Raw genomic sequence first — 14,297 nt, 5'->3', positions numbered from 1 at the left:
TTGTGAAGGGAGCTTTACCCCGTTTTATGACTACAGTTGTTCAATATATCACTGCAGTTGTTAAGTTAGCGACCTGGTTGTTAAATGAATCTGGCTTTCGCTTGGACTTTGTGTGTCAGAAGGTCACAAAAGGGGATCACGCCACCCCGGGACACTGCAACTGTCATAAATATGAGTCAGTTGCCAAGCATCTGAATTTTGATCATGTGACCACGGGGATGTTGCAATGGTTGCAAAGTGTGACAATTGGTCACAACTCCCTTCTTTTTTTAGCACCATTGTAACTTTGAACAGTCACTACATTTTTATTGTATTGCAAACAGTTGCTGGGGTGAATCCACAGTTTCATTGTACTTGTACAGTGACAATAAAGTTCTTCTAATCTTCTAAAGTGAACTGTGGTAAGTCGAGGACTACCTGTATAGGAGAATATTTGAAGCTCGGGGTTGAAAAGAAGGGTTCTCGGGGCTCTCTGAGCTTGGTTGTCTCCTTTCAGGACCCAACTAGGTAACATCATCAGTGCTAGAAGGGAAGAGGAGAAGGAGGAGTGGCCTTTATCAGGGGTGGGATTCTACCGGTTCGGACTGGTTCTATAGAACTGGCTGTTATGATTCTGTGCAGTTCAGAGAACCGGCAAATAGTGACCCTAGATGGCTCCGCCCCTCTCCGCCCGGCCCTCCTCTTCTTCCCAGTCAGTCAGTCCTTATCGCGCATGCCCGACATCGCTGACTGCGTCCTCCCCTGCCCAGTCACTCCTTAAAGTATTACTTTTCCCCCTCCCAACGATCAGCTGTTCCAACGATCAGCTGTTCCAACGATCAGCTGTTCCAACGATCAGCTGTTCCAACGATCAGCTGTTCCGGGATCCCCCTCACTGTCTTACTGTTTATCCCAGGAGGCTTCCCTGGGGCCCAGGAAGGCAAAAAATGGAGTGTGTGTGGGGGCTCAGGCCCTTCGCTCACCCCCCCACACTCCATTTTTTGCCTTCCTGAGCCCCAGGGAAGCCTCCAAGGAGCAAAAATACCACCCCCCAGGTGGCTTTCCTGAGGCCCATGAGGCGGTGCTGCCAAGAAAAAAAAAATTGAATCCCACCCCTGGCCTTTTTTCAGTGGCCTTTTGAACGGTCACTAAACGTACGGCTGTAACTCGACGACTACTTGTGCTCAACTGGGGGTCAAAGATGCTTGACCGCTGCATCTTTCCATAAGATATCTCTATCCCCATCCCTGTCATCCTGATTGCCTCTGTGCCTTATTCAAAACATGTTTTTATTTTTGAAACATACGAAGGTTTTGTTTTTGTTTATTGAAACTTATTTTTAACTTATTTTTAAACTTCCAGGTTTTGGGGCTCAAGCAAGGAGAGCATCAGAGAGGCTAATGCATTTCTTTCCCTGAACTCTCACCCATCACCCACCAAGCCTCCTTCTACCTTTGGACTTGTCAAAGTTAATTTAGAGACAATTCCCCAGAGTGGTTTTCTCCCCCCCTCCCACCTCCTCCCAGCTCAGCAAATCTCTCCTTTCACATTATGGGAAAAAAAACACACAAAACAAAAAAAATTGCAGTCAGTTTGTCAACTCCCACCATGGAAAGCATCCTGCTTCACCCACCCCGGGCTGGGAGGTAGCTGAGATATGGGGAGAAGGGACATGAGATCCTAAGGCAGGGGGGGTCTTCAAACTTGGCAACTTTAAGACTTGTGGACTTCAACTCCCAGAATTCCCAGAAAGCTAGAGCCGCTGAACAACCGCAAGGTTCACTTGATTGTAGTGATTTGCTTAACAACGGTGGCAAAAAGGGGTCATAAAATGGGCATAACACGCTTAACAATGGCCTTGCTTAGCAACAGAAATTTTGAGCTCTGTTGCGGTCGTTAAGTCGAGGACTGCCTGTACTTAGATGTTGCAGAGGTTGTGTGATGACCCAGAGTAACAAACCAACGTAACAAAATCCAAAACATAAATAAATGTCCTTTAATGCCTCCAACTTGGTCCCACCGTTCAATAATTCTCACTTGGAGATAAAACGTATTCAAAAATAGTCTTCAAAAGAAAGCAATACAGTCCGAACTTAATGAGCAGATAGAGGTGAAATTAAAAAACCAAACAAACTACAATGATGAAATTTCCACAACGGAACAAGAGAAGTAATTACCAAATTCAAGGAGATAACAAGGCACAGTCTGTTGGAAGGACACCAACCAGGATAACTTCAGCCCAAAATAATACACGCTTTGCTTCTAGCAGCGCTGTGTTGTAATCGTCTCTCTTATATACTAGTCTCCCCAGCTGCAACCAATGAGGAGGATCATGGCTGCTTCCTCTCTCGTAAGCCAAGTTGCTCCCTTCTCTGTTCCTCCCTGCATGTTCTAGGATGAAGAGGGGGTGGGCCTGGTTCTTCCTCTGACTGCCCAGCCACCTTTGCCCTTCCCCAACCTCCTCCACAACCTCCAGAGCCACACCTCCACTCCCTGTTGGCTGTTCGTCCTCTCCCTCAGAGTCAGTCTCCACCAGGGGCATGACAGGTTGTTTGACGTATCCTTCTTTAGGTCTGGTTTAGAAAAATGTTGGATATATCATTATGAGATCTCAGTTAAAGGCAGGGTGAGCGACTACTAGGGCCCCTTTATAAGCTGTGGACTTCAACTCCCAGAATTCTAGCTGGGTCGGAATCCATGCTGGCTCAGGAATTCTGGGAATTGAAGTCCACAGGTCATAAAGGAGTTGTAGTTGCCCACCTTGGTCTCAGACATAGATTCTCAACCTTAGCAACATTAAGATATCTAGACCTGAACTCTCAGAATTTCCTAGGAAGTTTTAACTCCCAGAATTCCCCAGCTGATTCCACAGGGAATTCTGGGAGTTGAAGTCCACAAGTCTTAAAGTTGCTACGTTTGTAGACCCCTGTCCTAAGGGTTTGTTGGGGAGAGCTGGCTTTCAAAAGATGACATTTCTCGAATTACGACCTCAAGGGAGCCCGCAATTTCTGTTGCTAAGCGAGATGTGAATTTTGCCCCATTTTCTGGCTGCTGTTGTTAAGTGAACCGCTGCCGCTGTTTAAGCCAGCACCGTGGTTGTTTAAGCAAATCTGGCTTGCCCGTCGACTTGGCTGGTCCGAAGGTCGCAAAGGGGGATCGCGTGACCCAGGGACGCTGTGATGGTCATTAATAGGAGTCGATGGCCAAGTGTCTGGATTTTGATCACATGACCATGGGGAAGCTGCCATGGTCGTATGTGTGAGAAACGGTAATAAGTCACTGTTTTTCTGTGCCATTGTAATTTTCAATGAACGGTTGTAAGTTGAGGACTGCCTGCACTCTTGGGAACTTGTTGTGGGGCTCAAAGACCCTTCCATTTCAGACAATAAGAGAGTTGGAAGGGACCTTAGAGGACTTCTAGTCCAGTGGTCGCCAAGCAGTGGGCCAGGGACCACTAGTGGTCTGCGATAAAATTTTGGTGGTCCACAGGCAAATGTCACCCTCCAAGCAATTAATTCAGGCTGCGCGGGAACACAATGCAGCGCCGCCCACATGGCCTGCGGGAACACAAGGCTTGCATCGCTTGCATTGCGAACAACACAAGATAGTGAGGGGAGGGAGGAAAGGGGGAGGGGGGACTTGCCTCACTTGCCCCACTTGCTCCACGCGCCTGGCCTGGCCACCGGGCTGCTCCTTTCCGCTTCTTTCTTCTTCTGCTTTTGGTTGCACACAAGGAAAGCAGCAGAAGTCTTTCTTTCTCTCCCCCAAACTCCATCAGAAATGAGACTTTGGCACCCTGCAAGGCCTCCTGCTCCAAGAGGCTGCGCTGGCGTGACAAGTCTCACAAAGACTCATTTCTGGCGGAGTTTGAGGGATAGAAAGAAAGACTTCTGCTGCTTCTGCTGCTTTCCTTGCATGAAGCCAAAAGTCTCTCTTTCTCTCTCTCTCTCTCTCTCCCCCTGAGAACGGAGCTGGAGACGGTATCCTGCGATCCCAAATAAAGAATGATCAATCGGTAGGAAAAGGGGGTAGGGGATTTTCCTGCAGACTTTTTTGGGGATTTTCCCAGGGTCTCTGCTCCTCAGGATTTAAAATTATGAGTTTGGTGGTCCGTAAGGTCAAAAGGTTGGCGACCTCTGGTCTAGTCCAACCTCCTGATCAAGCAGGAAAAAAAAAAACTATACAATTTCAGACAAATGGCCGAAATTCTCCAGCCCCTTCACCCCACCAGGACTTGCTGACAAAGTACACTTACAACAATTTGTTTAGTAATGATTCAAAGTTACGACGGCACTGAAGAAAAGTGACTTATGGCCATTTTTTACACTTATGACCATTGCGGCATCCCCCATGGTCACGTGATCAAAATTCAGAGGCTTGGCAACTGACTGGTACTTATGACGGTTGCAATGTCCCGGGGTCACACGATTCTTCTTTTGCGACCTTCTGCCAAGCAAAGTCAATAGGGAAAGCCAGATTCACTGAACGACCGGCTGGCTAACTTGTCAACTGCAGTGATTCACTTGATGGAAGGTTGCAAAAATCAGGGGAAAAAAGTCATTCAACAACGGTTGCACTTAGCAACAGATATTTTGGGCTGGATTGTGGTCGTAAGCCGAGGACTACCTGTATTTGTGAGATGTCTAGGGTGCTGGACTCCTTTGGGGGGGGGGGCTTTTCTAAAAATAGAAAACAATAAAAAAAGGAAATCCTACACATCTGGGATGAAGGCCCTTCAGATAACAGAAGACACGGCTTCCAGCGGCTCCCCTTCCTCTCCAAGGTCTGGGAGACCAGCCAAGATTTCGAGAATGCAGGTAATCTTCGACTTAGAACCATTTGTTGGGTGGCCAAAGTTACAACGGCACTGAAGAAAAATGACATTATAACTTGTTTTCCCACACTTCTGGGGTCATTTGATCAGAATTCAGGGGCTTGGCAACTGGCATGTACTTTTTTTATATATATATTTTTTTATTTTTAACATACAATAAATCCATTCCATTTCAATCAGTTAGGGTACTTGTTTACCTAGTAAAAAAAAAAAGTGTTGGTTAAAGTGTGGTACATAGTCCACGGTGACTTAAAAGAAACAAGTCAATTGACTAACTTTTTTTGGTTAATGATGATTTTTCCTACTGCTTATCAATATAACAATATAACAAACAATCACATTCCCATATATACTAATGACCGTTTATAGAAATGGTAATATCCAGTATATCTATAATACCTGTATCGCTACGCTATTTTTTAGTTTTAACTTGCTAAAAATTTATAATATAGTATTCATATATCATCCTATTTATTTTATTATAATCTAATTTTCTAACCATTGGTAAAACAAGTCCCATACAGTCTAATATTCAGATTCTTCTTTTTCTTTGAGTTCTAATGTTAATCTATTCATTTCTGCACATTCAAATATTTCTTCAATTACTTTTCCCTCTATTGGTATCTTGTCACTTTTCCAATTTTGAGCAAATACAATTCTAGCTGCTGTTAATACATGTTATAATTAAATATGTTTTTTCTTTACTGTAACCTTCAGGTACCATTCCTAATAAGAATATTTCAGGCTTCAAATCAGAGGTGGTATTCAGCAGGTTTGGACCGGTTCTAGAGAACGAGTTATGGACATTTTGAGTAGTTCGGAGAACCAGCCAATACCACCTCTGGCCCCGCCCCCATCTACTCTCCGCCTCCCGAGTCCCAGCTGATTGGCTGGGTCTTCTTTGGTTGCCCTGCCAAGGAGAACGGAGCTGGAAAGCAGGTTAGTAGGGTGGGGAGGGAATGGGGATTTTGCAATATCCTTCCCTGCCATGCCCACCAAGTCATGCCACGCCCACCAAGCCACGCCAGCAGAACCGGTAGTAAAAAAAAAAATTTGAATCCCACCACTGCTTCAAATCTATATGTTGTTTGATTATTTTTTCCAACCATGTGCGTATTTTGGTCCAATACCTTTTAGCCTCTGTGCAAGTCCACTACATATGGTAATATGTTCCTGGTGTTTGGTAACACTTCCAGCTGGCATGTACTTATGACGGTTGCAGTGCCCCAAGGTCACATGATTCCCTTTTGCGACCTTGCCGGTGGGCTTTTGACAAGCAAAATTGATGGGGAAAAGCTAAACCCGCTGAACAACTGCAGGGGTCACTTGATTGTAGTGATTCGCTTAACAACGGTGGCAAAAGGGGGTCATAAAATGGACATAACCCAGTTAACAATGGTCTTGCTTAGCAATGGAAATTTTGAGCTCCGTTGCGGTTGCTAATTCTGCACTTAGATGTTGCGGAGTGTGTTCGACGAATCCTTCTTTAAGAGCTGGTCTTGAAAAATGTTGCATATATCATTATGAGGTCTCAGCTTAAGGCAGGGAGAGCAACTACTGGGGCCCTTTTGTGAGCTGTGGACTTCAACTCCCAGAATTTTGGCTGGGTCGGAATCCATGCTGGCTCGGGAATTCTGGGAATTGAAGTCCACAGGTCATCAAGGAGTTGTAGTTGCCCACTTTGGTCTCACACTTTGCTTCTCAACCTTAGCAACATTAAAGGTATCTGGATCTGAACTCCCAGAATTCCCTAGCAAGTTTTAACTCCCAGAATCCCCCAGCTGATTCCATAGGGAATTCTGGGAGTTGAAGCCCAGAGATCGTAAAGGAATCATAGTCGCCCACCTGGGGTCTAAGGCCTTGTTTCTCAACCTTAGCAACATTAAAGATATCTGGATCTGAACTCCCAGAATTCCCTAGCAAGTTTTAACTCCCAGAATCCCCCAGCCAATTCCATGGGGAATTCTGGGAGTTGAAGTCCACACATTTTAAAGTTAGCACGATTGAGAGACACTGAATTAGAGGGAAGAAGACCAAGAATCCCTATTTCTTTGCAAAGCAAGTGGCATTGAGGGAGGGGTTGGAAACACGCTGGACTGTTTTAAGCTGCCGCTTGAAAGCGTTGCCCCAACCCCTCCCTGGCCCTCCCCACCACCACTCCAGTGAATTCTGAAGTGGGGGGACCGGCTTCCTCTCTTCCATTCAGAGAATGGGTGGGGTGGTCAGAGTACATCCTTCCTTTAGAGAGACCCCCCTCCTGCAGCCAAGAATTGGATCCCAAGTGATAATAATTATATCCCTGAATGTATTGTTTATTTTGAAATGCATGAATCATCTTTTCATCGCAACAACTTTCAAGGCAAAATGCAGGTTGAATAACTAACACGGAGAGGGGGGAGGGAGAAAGGGAGGGAAGGAGAGAGAGAGAAAGGGAAAGAGAGAGAGAGGGAGGGAGGGAGGAGAGACACACTCACAGAGAAAGGTAAAGAGAGGGAGAAATAGAGAAAGGGAGAGAGAGGAGAGAGAGAGAGGGAAGGAGGCAGGCAGGGAGAGGGAGAGGGAGGAAGAGGAGGAGGGAGGGGGAGAGAGAGAGAAAGGGAGAAAAGTGGAAGAGAGAAAAACAGAGAAAGGGAAAAAGAGGGGGAGGGAAGGAGGCAGGGAGAGAGAGACACACACAGAGAGAAAGGTAGACAGAGCGGGAGAGAGAGAAAGATAGAGAAAGGGAGAGAAAGGGAGAGAGGGTGGGAGAGGGAGGGAGAGTGGGAGAGACAGACAGAGAGAAAAGGGGAGAGAAAGAGAGAAAGAGCTATGAATCTTGAAAACAACAACCATAACCCATTGGTTCTTCCACTGGGGCTAATTTGGGCATCTCCTAGGGGTAATGGAGCAATTTGCAATTGCTTGTTTGTGAGTTGAAGATCCAGCGTGTGTGCTTATGTAAAACAGCAAATCCTGGGTTTTGTTTTGGGGTTGTGCATGTTGGCATGAGGGTAATTGCTTTATTGCAGAACCAGGAAAATTTTTGTAAGACTGTTTAAAAACCACTGCACGAAACAGCAGAGTCAATTGTAGAAGAAACCAAGAAGTAACTGTTGAATTCATCCAATGTCACCTTGCAGCTAAGCCAAGATGGAGGTCAGCCTGACCTTCTCAGGGTTATCTTTAAGATGGTGCTCCCTGAGAGCTGTGTTCTGGCAGACCTTTCATGACCAAACTCGGTAACATCATCAGTGCTAGAAGGGGGTGGGGTTTGCCCTTTGTTTACATGCAAGGAATTTGCCCTGTCAGTGTTAGTGGGAATATTGTGTTGTCCCCCGACTTCCAAATTGCCTTCCCCCTGCAGCTTCATCCAGATGTGAAAACTCTCGGGGACCAAATGGGGACAGCTGGGTTCCAACCTCCAGGGAATGGAGCACCCACCACTTCTGGAACCAAGCTGTTCCATGGACTGACAGTTCTCGCGGTCAATGGGATTCATCTGGTATTTCAAGAAGCTCTCTCTTCTTTTGACTTAACTCAAACTAAGCATCCAGTTCGCGCTATCTTTGCAAACCCCAAAGTTTGATCTGAGATGGGAAGTCAAGCGCATCCCAAAAGACAGCAGAAGTGGATCTAACCTAGAAGAAGGAGAAAAGATCCACCCAGGAGATGCTCCCAGAAGAGAGAACCAACCTAGAACTAAGGAGAAGTTTTCTGAGTGGGGGCTCCATCACTGGAGGTTTTCAAGAAGAGATTGGATAACCATTTGTCTGGAATGATATAAGGTCTACCACTTGAGCAAGAGGTTACAAGACCTCTAAGGTCCCTTTCAGAGGTGGTCTTCAGCCGGTTCTGACCAGTTCTGGAGAACCAGAAGCGGAAATTTTGAGTAGTTCAGAGAACCGGCCAATCCCACCTCTGACTGGCCCCGCCAACCCCATCTCTTCTCTGCCTCCCATTGAGTCCCAGCTGATCGGCTGGGTCTCCTTTGGTTGCCCTGCACAGGAGAATGGAGCTGGAAAGCAGGCTAGTGCAGTGGGGAGGGAATGGGGATTTTACAGTAACCTTCCTCTGCCACGCCCACCAAGCCACGCCCACAGAACTGGTAGTAAAAAAAAAATTAATTTCACCACTGCTCCCCATCCCAGTCTCGTCTCCACAGTAGTCATTTCCCACACCAATCTTAAAACTGAGTTGATCTTGGTTAGCTATCTCAAGATCAGCCAAGGTTAGCTAGAGGATCCCCAGGGATCTTGCTAGATCTCTTGCTAATTTTCAATTCCACTCTATTTCCCCCCCCCCCCCCATCGAATAACACTTGAGCACAAGAGAACGGAGCTGGAAAGCAGGTAAGTGGGGTGGGGAGGGAATGGGGATTTTGTAGTATCCTTTCCGTGCCACGCTCACCAAGCCAAACCCACAGAACCGGTAGTCCAAAATGCTGAATCCCACCACTGGTCTCTTTCAATCCTATTATTCTATGCTCTATGTCAGGGATGGCAATTATGACCCCTTTGTCAGGAATAGACCCATAGCAAGCAAAACTTTGAGGCAGGTCAATTCCTCAAAGAATAGCTTTATTGGACATATCATATTGGCACAGTTCTGATGAAAACCAACTCTGGAGTTTCCCATGGTTTTCACCTAATTAAAAGTAAAAAATTAGTCACTCTCTCAAAGCAGTCAGTCACATAGTCCAATCCTGGTGTAGTCTGGTTTCCAGGTGACATCACTCCGCCTTCCTCTGACCAGGGGTGAGAATGTCCTTGGTTCCCAAGAGAAAGCATTTTGTTTTGGCTACAAAACCCCAGCTATCTCAAATACCCCCCTCCCTACCCCTCAGCTCCAGTGTGGCAACACTGAAGCTGTCAAGATGTCTTCAGCCAGGGCTGACACCGTTTCTGATCTATGGACTTCAACTCCCAGAATCCTAAGCAAGCACGGCTGGCTCAGGAATTCTGCGACTTGAAGTCAACCGGTCCATAAAGGCACCATCATCGTTGCCCAATCTTGTTCTACGTTCTCTAAATCAGGGGTCCCCAACCACCGGTCCGCGGACCGGTACCGGTCCGCGGAACAGGTCCTACCGGGTCGCTGAGCTTGTTAAGCGCCGCTTTTGATGAAAAAGTGCTTCCGGTGAGCTTTTCCGGTAGAAAGCTCACCGGAAGCACGCTTCATCAAAAAGATGGCGGCGCTCAGCGCTCCGTGAGCTTTCACCGGAAAGCTCACCGAAGCGCGCGCCGCCATCTTTTTGATGAAAAGTGCTTCCGTGAGGTCACCATAAGCACTTTTTCATCAAAAAGATGGCGGCGCCCAGCTGATGCCGGCACCGGGCCGCAGCGTAAAAAGGTTGGGGACCCCTGCTCTAAATGGTTGAGGTATCCTTGTGAAGGAATTCTATCCGGGTAATCCTCTGGGATTTTGGTCCACTTGCTTTTTTTTTGCAAAGAAACCAGCCCATCCTATTCAGCAGAAGCTCAGCTTGGTCATTGTTAACCAGGGTTAGTCTTGGCTCGATCACCACAGACCCAAACATGTTGACTTAACACAGCCTGGGATTGAGTCATTGTTCCTTTTTGCTCACTCTTCTTTCGGGAACACCCAGCAAACAGGAGACCAGGAGCAAAGCCAGTGGGAACCTTTGTTTGCACAGTTGTGCAAACACGCGGCGTCCATTACTTCTGTCTTCTCGGCCGTCACAAAGGAGGGGGAATGGGCTCCCACTTGGTTCCCCGCTGAGGGAGTCCTCAGTGACCCTGACACTCTGCCAGGGCGAGGTTGGGAGGAATTAGCAAAGCGGCCAGAGAGGGGGAGTTCCTAGAGAGGCCCCATTTTCAGGGAAGGGGGGCTTCTGCAATAGAATCTCAGGAGTCTGGAGAATCCATGAAGCCCCAGTCAGTTTGCACAATATGGGAAGGGAGTGCAATGAATCTAGCCCCCAAAAACCCCAACAGGGTTTCTCACAAGACATGGTGAAAAAGATTTCTTTCGTTCTTTAGGAAAATACATCTATATATAACCAATATGTATATAACCAAACTATCAATCAGTCAGTCAGTCTGTCTATCCGTCTATCTATCTATCGATCTAGCTATCTCCATGTCTGTCTGTCTGTCTGTGTCTGTCTACATCTCTCTCTCTCTGTGTGTCTACCTATATCATCTATCTATCTATCATCTATCTATCTATCTATCTATCTATCTATCTATCTAACCCTGCATCTCTCTCTCTCTCTCTATCTGTCTGTCTCTATCTGTATCATCTGTCTGTCTGTCTGTCTGTCTGTCTGTCTTATCTGTTCTATCTCTATCTATCTATCTATCTATCTATCTATCTATCTATCTATCTATCTATCTATCTATCTATCTATCTATCTATCATCTATCTATCTATCTATCTATCTATCTATCTATCTATCTATCTATCTATCTATCTATCATCTATCTATCATCTATCTATCTATCTATCTATCTATCTATCTATCATCTCTCTCTCGTGTGTGTGACTCTGTCTCTATCTGTATTATCTATCTATCTATCTATCTATCTATCTATCTATCTATCTATCTATCTATCTATCTCCATCTCTCTCTGTGTACTATCTATCTATCTATCATCTATCTATCTGTTTATCTATCTATCTATCGATCGATCGATCTATCTCTTCCATCTATCTATCTCTATCATCTATCTATCTATCTATCTATCTATCTATCTATCTATCTATCTATCTATCATCTATCTATCTATCATCTATCTATCTATCTCCATCTCTGTGTGTGTGTCTGTCTCTATCTTTATCATCTATCTATCTATCTATCTATCTATCTATCTATCTATCTATCTATCTATCTATCTATCTATCTATTCGTCTCTCTCTCTCTCTCTCTCTCTGTGCCTAACTGCCTGCCTGCCTGTACAATCCAGCCCAACATTTCTGTGACTATGCAAGATGTTTGTTAATTGAATTTTTCTCCATTTAACGAACTTCCTTGCCACAGTTGTTAAGTGAATCACTGCACTTAATTAGTAACAGGGTTGTTAAGTGAATCTTGCTTCCCCCTTGACTTTGCTTGTCAGAAGGTCGCAATACGGGGTCACATAATATATATAACCTAGAACTAAGGAGAAACTTCCTGTCACTGAGAACAATTAACCAGTGGAACAACTTGCCTCCAGAAGTTCTGGGTGCTCCATCACTGGAGGTTTTTAAGAAAAGCTTGGACAACCATTTGTCTCAAATACTATAGGGCAGGGGTCGCCAACCTTTTGGACCTCAGGGACCACCAAATTTGGACCACCAAATTCATAATTTTAAATCCCAGGGACCACTAAAGGGTTCTGTGGGCATGGCCTAATTTGTGGGTGTGGCTTGGTGGTCATGTGACTGGCTGGGCATGGCTTGTATGTAAATATTATATTTATATAAACATTGAATTTTGTATAAAAAAAGAGCAACTTTTACCCAAAATCAGGCAAAGCAGGCAGGCAGATTGAGTTGCTCACAGAATCACAGATTCATTCAGAGATCTATCTATCTGCCATTGGCTAGCTCAGTGTGTCACATAAAATTTGCTTGCAAGCAAACTCACAAAATTAACTCACAACACACTATGTATGTAAATATTGAATTTTTTAATTAAAAAAAGAGCAACTTTTACCCAAAATCAGGGAAAGCAGGCAGGCAGATTGAGTTGCTCACAGAATCATTCAGTGATCTATCTATCTATCTGCCATCAGCTAGCTCAGTCTGTCACATAAAATTTGCTTGCCGTGAGTCTGCACTGAATAATAGAAACTTCAGTCCTAAGGGAGGTTCGGCTGTGCTTAAAAACAGAGCACAAGATCTAAAGACTAGCTAGAAAGCAAGAAATCCAACCATTTCCTGCTTCCAAGCTAATCTAAATCTCCCAGCATAGCAGAACAGCTGATGGTCGGAAAAACAGCAATTTAGCAGGCAAGTTTGCCTGCTAAGGAGTGAGTGGGCGGGGAGGGTTCCCACAGGCCATGTGGGCAGCGCAGCCTTGTGTTTCTGTGCAGCCTGGATTAATTGGCTTGAGGGGGATGCTCTGGGGGTGAGATTTCTCTGCGGCCCACCAAAATTAGAAGACCTCCAAGGTCTCCTATTCTATTCTATTCTATTCTATTCTATTCTATTCTATTCTATTCTATTCTATTCTATTCTATTCTAATTTATTTGTACTGAAATAGAAAGTGAAATGCCCATTTCTGATAACCCCAGCAATAATTATTATATTCTATCCTATTCTAATCTAATACACTGCTCAAAAAAATAAAGGGAACATAAAAATAAGACATCCTAGATCTGAATGAATGAAATATTCTTATGAAATACTTTGTTCATTACATAGTTGAATGTGCTGACAACAAAATCACACAAAAATTATCCATGGAAATCAAATTTAGCAACCCATGGAGGTCTGGATTTGGAGTTACACTCAAAATTAAAGTGGAAAAAAACACTACAGGCTGATCCAACTTTGATGTCATGTCCTTAAAACAAGTCAAAATGAGGCTCAGTAGTGTGTGTGGCCTCCACATGCCTGTATGACCTACCTACAATACCTGGGCATGCTCCTGATGAGGTGGCAGATGGTCTTCTGGGGGATCTCCTCCCACGCCTGGACTAAAGCATCCCCCAACTCCTGGACAGTCTGTGGTGCAACGTGGTGTTGGTGGATGGAATGAGACATGATGCCACAGATGTGCTCAATTGGATTCAGGTCTGGGGAACGGGCGGGCCAGTCCATAGCATCAATGCCTTCGTCTTGCAGGAACTGCTGACACACTCCAGCCACATGAGGTCTAGCATTGTTGTGCATTAGGAGGAACCCAGGGCCAACCGCACCAGCATATGGTCTCACAAGGGGTCTGAGGATCTCATCTCAGTACCTAATGGCAGTCAGGCTACCTCTGGCAAGCACATGGAGGGCTGTGCGGCCCCCTAAAGAAATGCCCCCCACACCATTACTGACCCACTGCCAAACCGGTCATGCTGGAGGATGTTGCAGGCAGCAGAACGTTCTCCAAGGCATCTCCAGACCCTGTCACGTCTGTCACATGTGCTCAGTGTGAACCTGCTTTCATCTGTGAAGAGCACAGGGCACCAGAGGCAAATTTTCCAATCTTGGTGTTCTCTGGCAAATGCCAAACGTCCTGCACGGTGTTGGGCTGTAAGCCCAACCCCCACCTGTGGACGTCGGGCCCTCATACCACCCTCATGGAGTCTGTTTCTGACTGTTTGAGAAGCCACATGCACATTTGTGGCCCGCTGGAGATCATTTTGCAGTGCTCTGGCAGTGCTCCTCCTGTTCCTCCTTGCACAAAGGCGGAGGTAGAGGTCCTAATGCTGGATTGTTGCTCTCCTACGGCCTCCTCCACGTCTCCTGATGTACTGGCCTGTCTCCTGGTAGCACCTCCATGCTCTGGACACTACGCTGACAGACACAGCAAACCTTCTTGCCACAGCTCCCACTGATGTGCCA

Source organism: Notechis scutatus, chromosome 3 (genome assembly GCF_049901735.1).
Source record: "Notechis scutatus isolate UNSWTSFEM ecotype Mainland chromosome 3, rNotScu1.2, whole genome shotgun sequence".
Lineage (NCBI taxonomy): Eukaryota > Metazoa > Chordata > Lepidosauria > Squamata > Elapidae > Notechis > Notechis scutatus.
Note: the sequence above shows the minus strand (reverse complement) of the source record.